Source organism: Xiphophorus maculatus, chromosome 11, assembly GCF_002775205.1.
Source record: "Xiphophorus maculatus strain JP 163 A chromosome 11, X_maculatus-5.0-male, whole genome shotgun sequence".
Lineage (NCBI taxonomy): Eukaryota > Metazoa > Chordata > Actinopteri > Cyprinodontiformes > Poeciliidae > Xiphophorus > Xiphophorus maculatus.
The window spans coordinates 9040338-9057714 of NC_036453.1; the positions used below are offsets into that span (position 1 = coordinate 9040338).

The 17377-nt window shown below is 38.1% G+C and overlaps 2 non-coding genes across 2 annotated transcripts; both read left to right on the forward strand.

The window, feature by feature from the left end:
* The first annotated feature begins 229 nt into the window (after positions 1-229).
* trnar-ccu lies at positions 230-302 on the forward strand. Its single transcript has one exon. It is a non-coding gene; the product is annotated as a tRNA-Arg (tRNA).
* A 321-nt stretch (positions 303-623) lies between these two features.
* Positions 624-711, forward strand: trnan-guu. The gene is given in 2 exon segments: positions 624-660; positions 676-711. It is a non-coding gene; the product is annotated as a tRNA-Asn (tRNA).
* Positions 712-17377: the final 16666 nt, after the last annotated feature.

Consider the following 17377-nt stretch of genomic DNA (forward strand, 5'->3'; position numbering starts at 1 on the left):
AACTCTGTCTCAAAGAACTACTTTTCTTTTCTCTCAAAATCTTCAGCAGAAAGCTTTGTGAGGAGTGGCTGATGAGAGAGCTGCACGAGTAAGAAGCCCTGTTTGTATGAAGGGTAGTACTCTGTATTGTGGTTGAATCAACCCTCGGTTTTTGAAAAGCGTCTTTCGGCAAATGCATTTTCAAGGTCTGCATAACATGTGTGTGACAACTACGTGTTGAAAACGTTCAGGCCCAGTGGCCTAATGGATAAGGCATTGGCCTCCTAAGCCAGGGATTGTGGGTTCGAGTCCCATCTGGGGTGCAAGCAGAGTGCCATAGAGGAAGCGTGCTGGGCCCATAACCCGGAGCTCGATGGATCAAAACTCTGCTATGCTGACATTTTGACAATGTGTTTGACTTAGCTTCAGATTACGAGACACATAAATGATGACTATTACTCCAACTTCTGCTCCTCCATTGTTTACTTGACCCTTGGGGAATAAAGAGGTCGCCTCAAACGGCCCTCCTCTCAAGGGTTTTGACGGAGATGAACCTGAGGACTGCGTGACAAGCTGCGTGTGTGGACAACAGAATAAAAGTTACTCGAGCTAGCCAGGAGTCGAGCTACCACTGTGCCACGTGACCTTCGATAGCTCAGTCGGTAGAGCAGTGGATTGTTAACTACAAAGTTGGAAATCCTTAGGTTGCTGGTTCAACTCTGGCTCGAAGGACTCCTTTTCTCTTTTCTCATAATCTTCAGAGGAAAGATTTGTTAGGAGTGGCTGACGAAAGAGACATTCAAGAAGGAAGCCGTGATCGTATAGTGGTTAGTACTCTGCGTTGTGGCCGCAGCAACCCCAGTTTGAATCCAGGTCACGGCATTGGGAATAAATGCAGAGTGGCGCAGCATAAGTGTGCAGGGCCGTTACCCAGATGTTGATGGGTTGAAACCATCCACTGTTATGCTAACCTTTCGACAATACACTCAGTGGCTCTGACTGACCTGCCCATCTCATTCCTCCTCTTCTTGTCTTTGTGCTACTTTGTCAAGAAGCAAATGAGTCTTTTCCAAAATATTTGTTCTGAGCTGCTTCAGAACATGTTTTACAAATGAATCCATCTAACAACTTTCTGAGCTGTTCCAAACATCTGAGTCACATAAATGATGACTATTACTGAAACCTCTGCTCCTCCATTGTTTATTTGACCCTTGGGGAATAAAGAAGTCCCCTCAAGCGGCCCTCCTCTCAAGGGTTGGGATGGTCCCGAGGACACTGGATGGGCAAGCGGCGGGTGTGAACAACAGAATAAAAGTTACTCGAGCTAGCCAGGAGTCGAACCTAGACTCTTCTGATCCGTAATCAGACGCGTCATCCATTGCGCCACTAGCCCATCTAACGGCAAAAATCTCCTTTTCATCGTGTCGGACCACGACTGAGTGGTGGGAGCATGTGGAAATGTAATTGGATTGATCAAAACACATGCCCCGTGTGGGGGTTGAATTCAACCTTCAGATTATGAGACTGAAGCGCTGCCTACTGCGCCAACAAGGCTCAGCAAACACTAGAACGTAGAGACGCATGTGCTTGCTAAGTTAGCTTTGTAGCGGCATGTGACCGTTTAGTACCACTGTTTTACATGACCTTCGATACCTCAGTTGGTAGAGCGGAGGACTGTAGAGTACAAAGGTGGACATCCTTAGGTCGCTGGTTCCTCTCTGGCTCGAAGGACTCTTTTTCTCTTTTTTCCAAATCTTCAGAGGAAAGGTTTGTTAGGAGTGACTGATGAAAGAGACATCCAAGTAAGAATCTGTGATTGTATAGAGGTTAGTACTTTTCGCTGTGGCCGCAGCAACCACGGTTCTAATCCGGGTCACGGCTTTGGCAATAAAAGCAGAGTGGCTCAGCGGAAGCGTGCTGGGCCCATAACCCAGAGCTTGATGGATCGAAACCATCCTCTGCTATGTTAACCTTTTGACAATACACTCAATGGCTCTGACTGACCTGCCCATCTCATTCCTCCTCCTCTTGTCTCTGTGCTATTTTGTCAAGAAGCAAATATTTTCCAAAATATTTGTTCTGAGCTGCTTCAGAACATGTTTTACAAATGAATCCTTCTAACACCTTTCTGAGCTGTTCCAAAGATCTGAGTCACATAAATGATGACTATTACTGAAACCTCTGCTCCTCCATTGTTTACTTGACCCTTAGGGAATAAAGAGGTCGCCTCAAGCGGCCCTCCTGTCAAGGGTTTGGGATGAACCCGAGGACTCTGCACGGGCCCGCGGCGGGTGTGGAAACAGAAAAAACGTTACTTGAGCAAGCCAGACCTAGACTCTTCTGATCTGTCATCAGACGCGTTATCCATTGGCCACTAACCCATCTCACGGCAAGAATCTCCTTTTCATCGTGTCGGACCACGACTGACTGGGCGGAGAGTGTGGAAAAGTAATTGGATTAATCAAAACCCATACCCCGTGTGAGGGTTGAATTCACGACCTTCAGATTATGAGACTGACAAGCTGCCTACTGCGCCAACGAGGCTCAGCAAACCCTAGACTGAAAAGACGCACGCATTCGTATGTGTCTTTCCTCATGCAGACCTTTTTGTATAAAACAGTGCAAATTAATAAATGCTCACATCCTACATAAAAATCTTATGAAAATATGTATTTACTATTTAAAAGTAAAGCACTTTTACTTTTCCTTGTAAAAGGATACTGCATGATTTTTTTTCTACTATGGATTTACATGTTCAAAAATTGCTAGGAAGTGAATAGTTATAAATCATTGGAAGGAATGCCTATGGCAACAATACCCATAAAACAGTACCAATAGCTAAATTATAAAAATTTAGAAAATAACATAGTTTATAATCTGCTACTTCTAGTCATCTACCATATAATTTTAAACAGTCTATATCTCACTTTAAGCCACTACTTACAGATAACAGAGAGCAGAACATTACAAGAGTGACTAGCCAAGATTAGACTGCAGTTAACCTGGGAAAACAGACTCCAACTGCTTTCTGAGTCTGCAGCAGCCAGCGAAAACTCTATTCTTAATGAACTGACTGCTAGACAAAGTTTTAAGGTATACTTTCTCACATCCAAACATCTTAAAACTACTTTTTGTGACAAATTAATCATTATGAAGGACCAATACATTTCTCTACTCACCTTCTCTATTTACTGATATGGTGGGGCAATGCATTGTGGGATAGCTTGCTGTCTCAAGTTTGCAGAAGGATGCAATGGTGCATCTTTGAGAAATCTGACAGAGCAAGAACACATCTGAAAACTTTGTACTTGCCTTGAATGGAATTACTTGCAATTGATAAGATCCCCATCAGCTGATGCAGCGGTGGCCTGAGGCGTCATCAGCTCTGACACAGAAAAACTCCAGACTAAACACCCGGACGTTGTTATTGTGTCTTGTCTCTTGTCTTGTCTTGTCTCTATGCTGTAACTGCGAAGTAATTTCCCTGCTGGGATGAATAAAGTACTTCTATTCTATTCTATTCTATTCTTGAGAATCAATGGCATTTGCTAGGCCTGTCACGATAACAAATTTTGCTGAATGATTAATTGTCTCCAAAATTATTGCAATAAACCATAATATTGTTTGAATACCTTTTTACACTGATTTAATGGAAATGACGTAATAATGCATGCAATTTCTTGCCAAAGATAGATACACTTTATTTTCAAAAGAACACTTAACACTGGAACTGATAAACAAAATAAACAAAACAACCAAATACAAAAATAAAATGGATTCTCAGTCTCCACTAACAAAAAATGCACTTGAAAAAAAAACTAAACAACATAAAGCCGAAGTGGAAATAAATACCGCATTCAACCAAGAGTGCAGATTATGAAGTCTGTATACTATATTGCCCTTCAGTAATAATTAGATTTAAATAGAGAAGATGGGCACATCGACTACCTGATGCAATAGTTCACACTACATGATTTTTTTTGCCCCTACTTTTACCTTACGATTTCGTAACCGATCATCCTGTAGTGTTTGGTGTGTTACGGAAGATCAGGGTGCTCAATAGGGTGCGGGAAGGTTTTGAGTTGATCTCGGCAGTAGGTGACAAACTGAACGCCACCAGGACGATGAGACCAGCACTTCCTCTTCTGACGCGCTTCTCAAAATATTTACTAAGATCCTAAACGTTTGTAGCTTCATTAAAGAATAATATATATTTTTTAAATCAACAAAACCTGTTAAAATTTATATTCTCAGTAATTATTGTTTCAACAAGGTGTTGCGCAATTCAGAGCGTTTCAGTTCCATTAACAAAAAAAGGCGACTCAAAGACCGACTGACTAGCAGAGCAGGAGTTTACATTAGTTACTCAACCAATAATCGAGAAATAAATATCAAGCCTGGAAACTTGACGTCGTAACGGACTGAATACGTAATCACTGCTCCGCTTGCGGGGCTCAGGCTGTTGCCACAGCAACGGGTGTGCTTAACAATAAAGAGAGAAAGAGTAAAACGGTAGGAGAATCTGAGGAAGAAATATACTGCATTAGGTTTTCTATCACTTTATTATTTCTGCTATAACTGATGTATATTTGCATATAAAATAAGTCAATAGAGTTTAATTTACAATTTTTATGACTTTGTGTCATGAGGTAGATCTCAGCCGGCTGGTGAGAGAAAAAGTATCTTGGTCTCAAAAAGTTTGAGCACCCCTCCGGTAGATCATCGTGGCCGCTCTGATCTAAATCAGGCTTTCCCACTGGGAGCGTTAACGCAGCCTGTTGAATGTGACAGGTAGCCAATCAGAAAGCGCGGATTCTCTTCTGTGCTTTCTGAGGGGAAATTACAGAGGGGAATCCCAAACAGCTGATACAGCGCAACCCAAAGTCCAGCAGACATTGGAGATGATATGTGGAAACAACATTAATGTTTATTCAACATTTTGTGCAAAGAATACAGAAATGACAAGGGGAGGAGTTGGAGCAAAATTGCTACCGCAGTTGATAAACCCAGTAACTTTTCAGCTGTTCTTCATTAAAGCGACATTAGGTTCTAATGATTTTCATTCAGGACTTTACACTGCACTGTTAGACCTTTTATTGTAATTTTACAGTAACTTACTGGCAACAGTGTTGCAACACTGTTGCCAGTAAGGGTACCTTAGAATGGTAATTACAGTAACTTGCTGGCAACAGTGTTGCCAGTAAGTTACTGTAAAATTACAATAAAAGGTCTAACAGTGTAGCCACATGCAAAGCAGGTTGTAGTAAAGCACTGAATAATGCCTGGTTTTAAAATTAGTTCACTGGACTTGTAGCCATTATTTTGTTCCCATGTTGGACACCACATGGCAGGACCGAACCGATCGAACCGTTATACCTAGGATTTCTGCCGGCTAATGTGTGATCTGTCAGGTTTTGAAAATGGGCCGACAATCGGCTGACAGCTCTAAGATCGTGTCGTGTGCGCTGGGCTTTACACTAAGGAAACAAGGAAGGGAGGGTCAGTGGAGAGCACCGGAGTTGAGCCTTTTTTCATTCAGTGTCATTAACAGAAAGAGAAAAAGGCCGGAAGAGACGATAATGCCGATAATTAAAATTAGGTCAATAGTTTTAATTTATCATAAGATTAATTGATTTATCGTTTATCGCGACAGGCCTAGTGTTTGCATAAATATGAGCACTAGGGGTTGCATCAACTAGTCAACTTTTAGATTTGTCAATCCTTTCCTCTGCAAAAACCTTTTACAATCAATATCGACTAAACTGACTTTTGGAAGAACATGGAAGATGAGGAAGTAAGTCTGTTTGTCATAGTTTGATCTGTTTTAAAATATTAAGCAATTTACCAAAGGTGTATGAACTCTTGCAAAAGCTACTGGAATAATGTGTGGCAGGTTACATGTTGTTGGTTGGACTCCTTTTATCATCCATCCAACTGATCAGTGTCACTATGTATGTTCTATTTTCTGAACTGGCAGCCTTATGCTTTTATAGAATGTTTTCTGACATCAGTTTTTTTTGTGCTGGAAAAAAAGCAGGCGTATAAAATTAAATTTAAAAAAAAATTAATTTATGGTTTCAAATTTGAAACAAATTCAGTTCAATTGAAAAATACATTAGTCATTAGTTTTTAGAATAGAATAAAATAGAATTTTTGTTTTGAACAGATGATAGATATAATTTCACAGAATGCTATCTTCAACAAATCAGTCAGACCCACTTTGCACCCCTCCACCCCACAGAGCCAGATAAACAGTCAGCCGACAGTCAGCTTGGATTTACTGATTAGCCTTCAGCTAACCTCTGGAAGACAGGATGCACTGGCTCATGTCTGTGTGGATTAAGGTTGCCTTTTAATTCAGCCTGTTGCTCCTGGCAAAATACCAACTGTAGAAGACGGTCAGAAAAAATGAGACAGCAAATGGTGCATCTGTATGTAAAATGAATTCCAGTAATGCTCATATCTATTTATAGAAAAGTGTTATTTTTGTGTCTCTTTTATTCAACATCATCTTCTCTTTAGGTGTGTTTCAGGGAGGTTAACTCACATGCATACTCAGTCTGTCACAGAGTATTCACATAAAAATTAGTTATTGGTTGGATATTTTTAGTAAAACTTCCACTGCAGCATGAGGTCTAGAGATAGGGGAAGTCTTTTGAATCAACACATAGCTACATACAATGTTATATAAAAAATTTTACGTGCCCCTAGGCCTGTCGCTATAAACGATAAATTAATTAATCTTACGATAAATTAAAACTACCTACGACATTTTTTGCATTATCGTCTCTTCTGGCCTTTTTCTCTTTCTGTTAATGACACTGAATGAAAAAAAGGCTCAACTCCGGTGCTCTCCACTGACCCCCCCCTTCCTCATTTCCCTAGTGTAAAGCCCAGCGCACACGACACGATCCGTTTTCAAAACCTGACTGATCACACATTAGCCGACAGAAATCCTAGGTATAACGGTTCGATCGGGTTCGGTCCTGTCGTGTGGTGTCCAACAATGGGCACAAAATAATGGCTACAAGTTCAGTTAACTAATTTTAAAACCAGACATTAATCAATGCTTTACTACAATCTACCTGCAATGCATGTGGCTAGTGTCAGCGTAATGTCCTGACTGAATGAAAATCATTATAACCTATTTATGTCACGTTAACGAAGAACAGCTGAAAAGTTACCGGGTTTATCAACTGCGGTAGCAATTTCGCTCCAACTCCTCCTCTTGTCATTTCTATATTCTTTTCATGTTGAATAAACATTAATGTTGTTTCCACATATCATCTCCAATGTCCGCTGGACTTCGGATTGCGCCGTGTCAGCTAATTTCCCTCAGAAAGCGAGGAAGAGAATCCACGCTTTCTGATTGGCTACCTGTCACATTCAACAGGTGTCGTTAAAGCTCCCAGTCGGGAAAACCTCTGGTTTAGATCGAAGCGGCAACGATGATCTGCCGTAACACACCACACAATCTTAGAAAGACCAACGTTCTAAGATTATCGTAAGGGGGAAAAAAGGAGCAAAAAATCATGTAGTGTGAACTATTGCATCAGGTAGTCGATGTGCCCATTTTCTCTATTTAAATCTAATTATTACTGAAGGGCAACATAATATACAGACTTCATAATCTGCAGTCTTTTGGTTGAATGCAGTATTTATTTCCACTTTGGCTTTATGTTGTTTAGTTTTTTTTTCAAGTGCGTTTTTTGTTAATGGAGACTGAGAATCCATTTTATTTTTGTTTATTTTGTTTATCAGTTCCAGTGTTAAGTTTTCTTTTGAAAATAAAGTGTATCTATCTTTGGCAAGAAATCGCATGCATTATTACGTCATTTCCAATAAATCATTGTAAAAAGGTCTTCAAACAATATTATCGTTTATCGCAATAATTTTTGAGACAATTAATCGTTATTAAAAAAGAGGATAATTTAACGTTAACTTTGGACAAATCGTTTGGCTCTTTCCTCTTTAATCTTCCCGGGATCCTCGGCGAGTGACGTTCTCCGCTCGTGACGCTCCCAGTGGGCGACGTGACAAAACTGCAGAGGAACAGAGATATGCATTTTTCTCATAAAAATAAAGACAGACAAGGGGAGACAAACAAACACAAAACAAAGACAAACAAAAAGCAAAGACGTCTTTGGAGAGAGAGCCGATGCAAAAAAGGCAAAATGGTGGCCGCTCTCTGCATTTTCTCTCCCGATGCGAAATCTTATACTAAAGAGGTGTTTCTCTATTTAATTTATGCACTCAAGGCGTTCCTCTTGTTGACCAACTGGAAACTCCCTTAAGCACTCAGAGAAACTTGGAAACTCCCCCTGATCTACGCAAAGATCAAAGGAACATCTGCCTTCTACCGAGACAAAGAAGCGGATAGCTGGCCCTGACCCCCGCCCCGTCTCCCACGGTCATTCTGAGTACAGAACGATCCTGAGATAAGACCTCACAGATACCTGAGAAATCTAAAGTCTCTGTCTCCCAAGGAAAATGCTAATTTTATGGCCTCCTATAGCCCGGCCTCACAGTGGGGAGGCTCCATTGAGTGATCTGCATGTTGGCCCCTGTTTGTCTGAATGCCTGCTCATCTGCTCAACAGAAAACTGTTCCAAATAAGAGTGCTGAATATACCTTTAACACATGTCGTAAGATTAACTGTATTAAGCACTAAAAATAATCATTTTTCCTTAACATCGTTCAGCAAAATTTGTTATGGTGACAGGCCTACATGCCCCTTTTCGGCAGTGTAGCACTCATCATTATTGTCTGAATGCCAAGGACAATCCCAACAGATTTACTTTCACAAGTGGAGCATTATGGCTTTCACTATAATGTGTCACTTGATATAAAGATAAAAATAAATCTTTGTTATAAATTGCTTTAAACCTGATTTGAACTTTAACACTGTGAAAGATGTAACAAGTGAATGCTGAAAATTTGATGTCAAACATGCAACTAAGGGGGTAAGAGTTTCCAGTACGTTTAACTAAATAGGACCATTTCATAATACAATCAAGTAACGATATTACCTTCAGTTATGAAAATGCTGTATATATAAAAAGTAACTTTAAAGACATCTGATTTAGCATCATAACTGTATCCGACCCTTACAAATTGACCTCTGTCTCCTAAAGAAGCTACTACCCTTTCTGACACTTTGCCTTCAGTGCCTCATCACAACAATGCTGCTTACAGTCATTCAAGCATCGGACTGAGAAGCTCAGAGCAGAGTCTGATGATAGGCTCAGCAGACTTAGTTCCAATTCTACCAGATGTTTGCTAACTGCTGCTACTGCTAGTCTGAAGAAGCCGTACAGCAGAGGCGGTGGGCAAAGGGAGCTCAGCTGGGCTGAAGATCCAAGGTGGAGCTTTGACTTCCCCAAATAGCTGCCATGGGATTCATTCAAAGATGCATGAATGAGTCAAAGCAACACTCTGGGTTTGCTTTGGATGAACACTATAGCATAATATAAAGCTAAAAAAAAATATTTTGACATATTATTCTTCCTTTATTCATGGTACTTGTGAAACAGTGAAGATCTAAGAAAATGGCTATATTTGAAACCATCTTTCAACTACTTTCTATCTATTTACAAGGAAAGTTTTAATATTTTATGACTATTTTTTAATCATTAATATCTGCACAGCAGGCAGCTCCATATATTACCCTTAGAAACACAAGTAGCTCTGTTCCAAGTGCTTTCATAATGCAAGAAGAACATGTAGGCATGGAAGATTTGAGCCACAAAGTACAGTTAAAACCGAATACTGAAAATAATTTAGTTTTATATTCCAGCTGCATATGAATGATAAACAACAAAAGTATAACTATTGCAGAAATCAGGTAAAAATAGTTAATAATTTCTCAGCAAATTCTAGTCTATTTAAGTTTGATTTGCTTTGAGTTAAATTGCTGAAAGTTAACCTGTAAAATGGTTGTAACTTGGAACAAAAGGATTGGTTTTTCCTTTATATTTATAACATCTAAGCTATTTTGCTCTTTCACTACTACAAACATCTGTAGTTTCAAAACAATAGGGGAAGTTTATAAACTCCAATTATTCCTGTGTAAAATCTCGGTGTATTTGTCACACGTTTTTTCTATGCTCACAGAATTGCATGATACAGGTCCAGATCTTAACTTTACAGTACAGTCTCTAGTCTCAATGTAGCTTTGAAAAGGATGAAAAATCCTTCAACAATTTACCTGACAGTCTGTAAATTACAACCGATAAATTCAGGTAATTGTCATTACTTTATATTGAGCTTGTCACCTTCAACAATGTGGTGGTTAGCACACCGGAAGTGAAACAATTTCAGCAGATGTTCACACTTTAATGATTTTTTTTCTGGAACATAAAAGGAGAATTAACAGAACAAACCTAACTGAATGTAAGATTACCCTTCCATGTAACTACACTAAGACCTTTTTTTCTGTGCATGTTCATGACAAACAAATGCGTGTGTGTTGGCATGTGGCAGCCAGTTATCAGGTCTGTCCAGCTGCTTCATGCACACTAAGCTCTTTACCAGCCAACACAACAGACTTGGAATATCTCGTAAACACACACATCTGTTAGCCTAAAATCCACATAATAGCAGCTTTCTGTTTCAGCTTTTTTCCTCAGTTCAACAGTTGTTTTTTTAACATGAGTTCAATGTGTTAACAAGTACAATCTTATGCTTTAAAAAATAAAAGTCATTAAAATTGTATCTTAGTAAGAGTTTGAATTAAAAAACAAGTGGAAAAAAAATAACCAGCTGGATTTTGATCTTAGATTCAAGGAGTCTTGTTTCTCTGTTTGAATTAGGAAGTGGCCAGTAAAAAAAGAGGTTAGGAGAAGATGCCATTTGTTGTCCTCTCCTAACCTCTGGTCATTGATGTCATTGGAAATGTTCCACAGTTACGTGTTTGTACTTCGGGAGGAAACCAGAGGATGTACATTTACACTTACATCCTTGACTGACCTCAGTTGTGAACTAATATCTGTCATCTATATTCACTTATACTTGCAGTGTTACAATTTAAAGAAACCAATTAACCCAATAGTCATGTTTTTGGACTGTGAGAAGAACTCTAAAGAACCCAAGCATGCACAGGCAGAAGAAAGACTGTTGGTTTTGTAATTTGAACCAAGTAAATGTGTAAGAAAACATTTATGAAATATTTTCTTAAATGTTGAAAATATTTAAGATACCAGGGTGGGCACTGGTAGTGGATCTTTTAAAATGAGGGGAAATAGAATGAGTAGAAAAAACCTAAAGAGAATTAATGCAAAGCATTGTGGGATTAATAGTTCTTATACCAGCCTTATGTAGTTCAGTCCCTCATGGCTGGGGGCCGAACATGTGTTATTTGATCATATTTAAATGAAAAAATAACACTTTTGGCCACTTTCTCTTTGGTTTTGTAGTTTATACTTCCTCATTACAAGCAATAATACAACTGTTGGGCAGCAGAAGCACCCATTGAAAAGGCAATCTATAACTGAATCTGATATGGACAACATAATCTCTATGATATGGCTATAAAACATCATCAATATTATTGGTCTTTTTTTCTTTACAAACATGTTTCTACTATTTGCATTGTGTTGAATATAAACAACTTCAGTAGGAGCTGGCAAGAGATGGTTTTGCAACCAAAATATAAAATACATCAAGAAAGGTTTTTTAAAAAAGAAGTAAATTGCAAAGTCCTAAAGTGTTAGAGAAGTTTCTTCAGCCTCCATGTTGAAACACATCTCATCATTTCACAACTGCTTTATGTAATGCCTTTTTCCTCAGGCAAAAAAATAAAAAATAAAAATGTATGTTTAGAAAATTCAATCAAGAAAATAAATAATAAAATATTTAAATTGATTTTATATTTGAATCAACTATTTAGTTTTTTTTTTTACAGTAATACAGTTTATGTGTGTGAGAGGGTTTGGTTGTGTTTTTGTAAGAGTATATGTAGGCATGTAAACTCTATTATAAATTTTGGCTTATGTTGCTTCTCATAGTAAACTGTAGAATAGACAAGGCATGAATCCATTAGAAGAAAGAAATTATGAAAAAGGCAAAATTGTGAAAGTTCAGAAACAAAAAAGCAAGTTACCACCTATCTACGGCATGTTTAACTTGTTCTATTTTATTCATCTTCAGTCAAAAAAAGATGTTTGACAAAAATAATGACTTTTGGGTTCCAATGTTGATGGGTGGGGGATCTAAAAGTTGAAGCTGTGGTGGCAGGAAAATAAGTCAAGGGATAGAAAAGTGTAGAAGGAGAGCAATGTGATAAATCCTCCTCAGATTTGAGTGACCATGAGGTGTGACATAATCCCAAGGGCTAATGGTTGAAATATTCCCATATGAAATAGGACTCTTGTGGACTCTTTCCCATAAAATAGAAACTTTATCAGTCATTCTTAACTCCTTATACTTAAGTTTTATGTTTTTGTTACAGAGAAAAAGAATAAATTACATTTACTGTTATATAGATATGACATCTTTTTCAGTGTAGGGTTAGGGTTAGAGTTGCAAACTTTTAAACAAAATGTTTCATTGGAGTTTAATGCCATAGAGTCAAAACAAACAGCTGATATGATGAGGAGAAAATGAGCTCTTTCCTTTTTTTTAACTCAGGGTCATCTTCTGAACTCAAAGTCCATCTCATCTGGGTGTAAGACACAAAATCTCACTGGTTTGAGCATCCCACATCAAAGATCTTGTTTCTTTAGTTTTGTTTTGCCTGCAGTTCAGCTTCAATGATCGCAAAAAGGCCAATGAGCTAAGATCACAGCATGAAAAACATCATCCATCTACCCATAACCACAGTAACTAGTAGCCCAGGGACAGAGAAGAACATTTAATGAGCTGTACCTTCAGATGGAAAACATGTTTTTTTTGCATGTATTTTTTCCTCTGTGAAATCTTCTGATTGTCTGCTGATACTGACCTCCTGACAAGCCACTCACCACACTGTTGATCAAGAAACTCCTGTCATATTATTGTAGATATCAGAGCTGCGGCCTCTGAGGCAATCTCATTTCAAAGTGCTTTACGTCATAGAAACACAGAAATACAAAGCCGGGGCCATGCTGTGGTGGCGTAGGGGATAGCTCAACCCATGTTTGGAGGCCTTGAGTCCTCGACGTGGCCGTCTCGGGTTCGATTCCCAGACCCGGCGATATTTGCCGCATGTCTTCCCCCCTCTCCTTTCCTGTTAGCCTACTTTCATATAAGGGACACTAGAGCCCACAAAAGACCCCCTGGAGGGGAAGAAAAAAATATAAAGCCATACAACACACAGTCAACAATGTTACATTTTTAAATCATTACATATCAAATTAATGTTTAATGTTTCATTGATTAAGTTTCAAAAGCAACTCTAAACAGCTGGGTTTTAGTATAGATTTAAAGAAACTCAGTGTTTTGACTATTTTGCAATTTTCTTGAAGTTTATTCCAGATTTGTGGTGCATAGAAGCAGAATGCTTCTTCATACATTACATAGAGCTGTTGTTCTGCTAAACAGAGCATATTAATTGCTTTTTATAATGTTTTCAAATACTGCACTGCAAAAACATCTTACTAAACATTTTGTCTAGTTCATCCATCCATTGATTTTCAAACACCCTTGTCCCTAGTGGTGCCTATCTCCAGCTAACGTTTCGGGCGAGAGGCGGGGTCACCCTGGACAGGTCGCCAGTCTGTCTCACATTTTGTCTAGTTTCTAGTGCAAATATCTTAGTACTCTTCAAATAAGACAAAAATAACTTACAAGTAGCTTTTAAATGAGATATATTGTGAGAAACACCAAATTTATTAGTTTATTTGTTTATTTTACTGTTCATGTATATTATAGTTCACAGGTACCCCACCCAATTTGTTTTGCTTATTATAATAAGTTAATTCATTCTTAACTGTAGCTTGTTCATTCCTTCAGAACTTGGTTTTGTGTCCGTCTTGTGCCTTGATCTTTGGTACTGATTTTTCCTATATGTCATTGAATGCGACTGTTTTACGTGTGTTATTTGAACGTGCCGTTTACTAGGCAGTGCACAGTTTCTGTTCTGCTGAGGACCATTAGGCACCTGGTGTGACAAGCTGAGTTTTTGTATTAAAGTAAATAAAACCTTTTTTTATTCGGAAAGACAGCTCCGGATGTCATCTGTGCCTGAGCCCAACAACATATACCAGCATGTTTAAAGTAAATAATTCTTTAATATTGATGGAAAAAGTTCTACAATTTAAATGATAACATGGGAAAATGTCTTGCTATAAGTGAAATTATCTGCTAGTGGAACTATTACTTTATTAATTTTAAGAAATTATTTATTTAAAACAAGCTTCTAGGAAATTTGTGAAAAAGGTTTTAAGATCACCAACAGGTTGGAATGAATTTGACTGAAAATTAAGAATAAGATTCTTCAAAACACATTTCAGTATTTCAAAATATGACAGAAATGCTATAAATTTGTGCTGGAGGAATTGTAATCAGATTGAGGATCACGTTCACATTTTCTGGGACTGCCCGGTACTGATTCCATTCTGGCAGGGGGTTCAGGCAGAAATTTAAAAAAATATTTAAGTTCATGTTACCACTCTACCCACTGCATTATATATTGGGTTTGACCTCAGGAGAAAATATTGGGAAAGGGAAGTCCAGTTACTACAGATTCTGCTACTGGTTGCAAGGAAAATGATAACTCTGTCCTGGCTCAAGCTTTTGTCTCCCACCCTTCAACAATGACGAGAAAGATTGAAGAATGTGTATATAATGGAAAAGATAACAGCAAAACTTCATGTAAAAATTGACGTTTTTCTGAGTGTATGAACCCCAGCTATTTCCCACTTTGGATGGCCACACAGATAAAGATGCTATGGGTTATAAAAAGCTGTGTTAGTCCCCTTTGTATGTCTCTCTCTTTTAATGGAAGACACCATGGACCCGGTGTCTGAACAACAAGGAGGCAGAGAAACTGAGAGACATTATTACACTTAGGGCAGCAAGACTAGTTTATTTTGGTAAATTATTATATTTAGCTAAATATTATTGCTGAGGGGCACAAGCAGGCCTCCTGATCCACAGATTAAAAAAATAAAAATAAAATATTGAAAAAACATTTTAAAAAACTCAAAAAGGGCACTAGAGACATCAAGGATAAAAGGGGCAGGGGCTCAAGCCCCTCTTGTTCCCCCCACCTGCATGTGCCTGGATGTAAAAGTTTGCTAAGCCCTTTTTTTCCCTCTCTTTTCTGTTGTACTATGTAAGTGCATGTATAAATATACATATGCATATACTGTATGTTGGATTCATAATATTCTTAAATAAAGAATGTTAAAAAAAACCAAGCTTCTATATCTTGCTGAAATGTTACTTGTAAGTTAGTTTTGTCTTATTTCAGGTGTACTAAGATATTTGACCTAGAAACTAGACAAACATACTTGGTAAGATTTTTTTATGTTATTGCAGTGTAGCAGGTGTTGATGCTCTCATGACGTGAAAAAAATAGTACAAGTAATACTGTAATCCCCATCAAGCGCTTAATTTTTGCGGCTTGCAAACAGAGCATCAAAATTTGTAATTGATAGGATAAATAAACAAATTTATTATGGTTTACCAAATAATGATTAGCATTATAACTGCTCACCCTTACTGACAAAATGTCCTGTACCACAATGTACTTATAGTACAAATTGGAAAACTGTGCAGTGAGCTTAGCCAGAGGTAATAATGGGAGATTACATTCGTTTCACTAGAGAAAAACTGTTGTTAAAGCAAAAAAACTAAGGCTGACCAGAATAGCATTTCTTGTGCTTTTCTACAGCAGTCATCAAGTGAGAAGCACCCTGACCAGATCAAATCACAGGACAACTCAGAGAAACACAGGACAAAACCACTATGCATATCCTCAAATTAACACAGAAAAACGATTCAGAAAGACCAGTTAAAGTGACAGGCATATTTTTGGACTGTGAGAGAAAGCTGGAGTACTCCTGTCGTAACCATGGAATCAGTCTTTCAATCTCAGGATGGTAGCTCAAAGCACTACAAAATCAAAATAGGCTGAAATTCTTCTGGTTAATGTGTCTAAAACTGAAATCTTCCTTTAATTCAATAAGTTGAGAATTTCATTGAATACTTTCTACTATTTTTCTAACTTTTTTTTGTTTTTATCTTTCTAAATGCAGGGTTTTCTCATTTTTCCAAACAGTTTTTGTCGTGTTCTGTGTTTTCTGTGTGTTAATTTCGAGTTTTCTGTGTCGTTGAGTCTCTTTGTTGTCCTGTCCTCCCCTTGATTGTTCCCAGGTGTGTCTCGTTCTGTGATTACCCGCTGTGTATTTAAATCCACCTGTGTTCCTTGTTCGGTCCTCGTCATTGTCTAGTCCGTTCGTTATCAGTGTGTCCATGTCCCTGCTGCTCGTTGTTTTAGACTGTGAGTTTCTTCATTAAATCATTATTCATCTTACCTGGGTCCGCTGCGTCTGCCTCACCACCCCTCACCACCGCATTTCATGACAGTTTTATCATTGAGCTGATCTACATTTGAGAGTTGAACACCAGAACAGCCAAATAATTTTCAAGGAAAACACAAAAAAGCCTTAGAAAATCAACAGATCATTCAGTGTTTATGTGAAATTTAGTGCACATTTATCTAATTCTCTATCTAAAAAATATTTTGTTTTGTTTTGAAAAGTGGTTAAAATGTTTCATGTGAGATTTAAAAAATGGATTAAAACATAGGTGCTTAATAATTAAATCAGTCATTAGTTATTCAAATATGCTGAAATCGCATGCTGTACTCTCACCTTGCCTTAATGTCAGCAGATGGTATTTTGACACAATGAGAGTTCCTGCCAGAAAAACTTACCTGGATTTCAGAAACCAGGCCTGAAGCATTAATGACTAAAACAAACAACTTTATTGAAGAGCTACATTTCATCTACATTCTTCATTGGAGCTGCACAATATGAAGAAAACATTTAATTGCCAAAGTAATACTGAATAACCCTATGACAATACAGTGAACCCTCGTTTTTCGTGGGGGTTGCGTTCCAAAAAGAACCTGCGATAGGCGAAATCTGTGAAGTAGTTACCTTTTTTTTTTTTTACAATTATTATACAGCATAATTAAATACTCTACATTAAAACCAAAGAACAAAACCTGTTTTCAGGCCCAAGCATTTTTTTACAAATATAACGCTTGATAGGTTTATTTTTGTCCTAACCTGCAAAGAATCAGCCAGAGACAGAGGTTACTTTTCTGCAGAACAGGAGAATTGAAAACAGACGCGAAGAATCGCTGTCAAACACTGTCTGGAATCAATTCTGCCAGATCTTTCTTTGCATTACTCTTTATTGTATAGAAAAAGGAGGTTGGGCTTCTTCACACAGTCACACAGAGAATTGA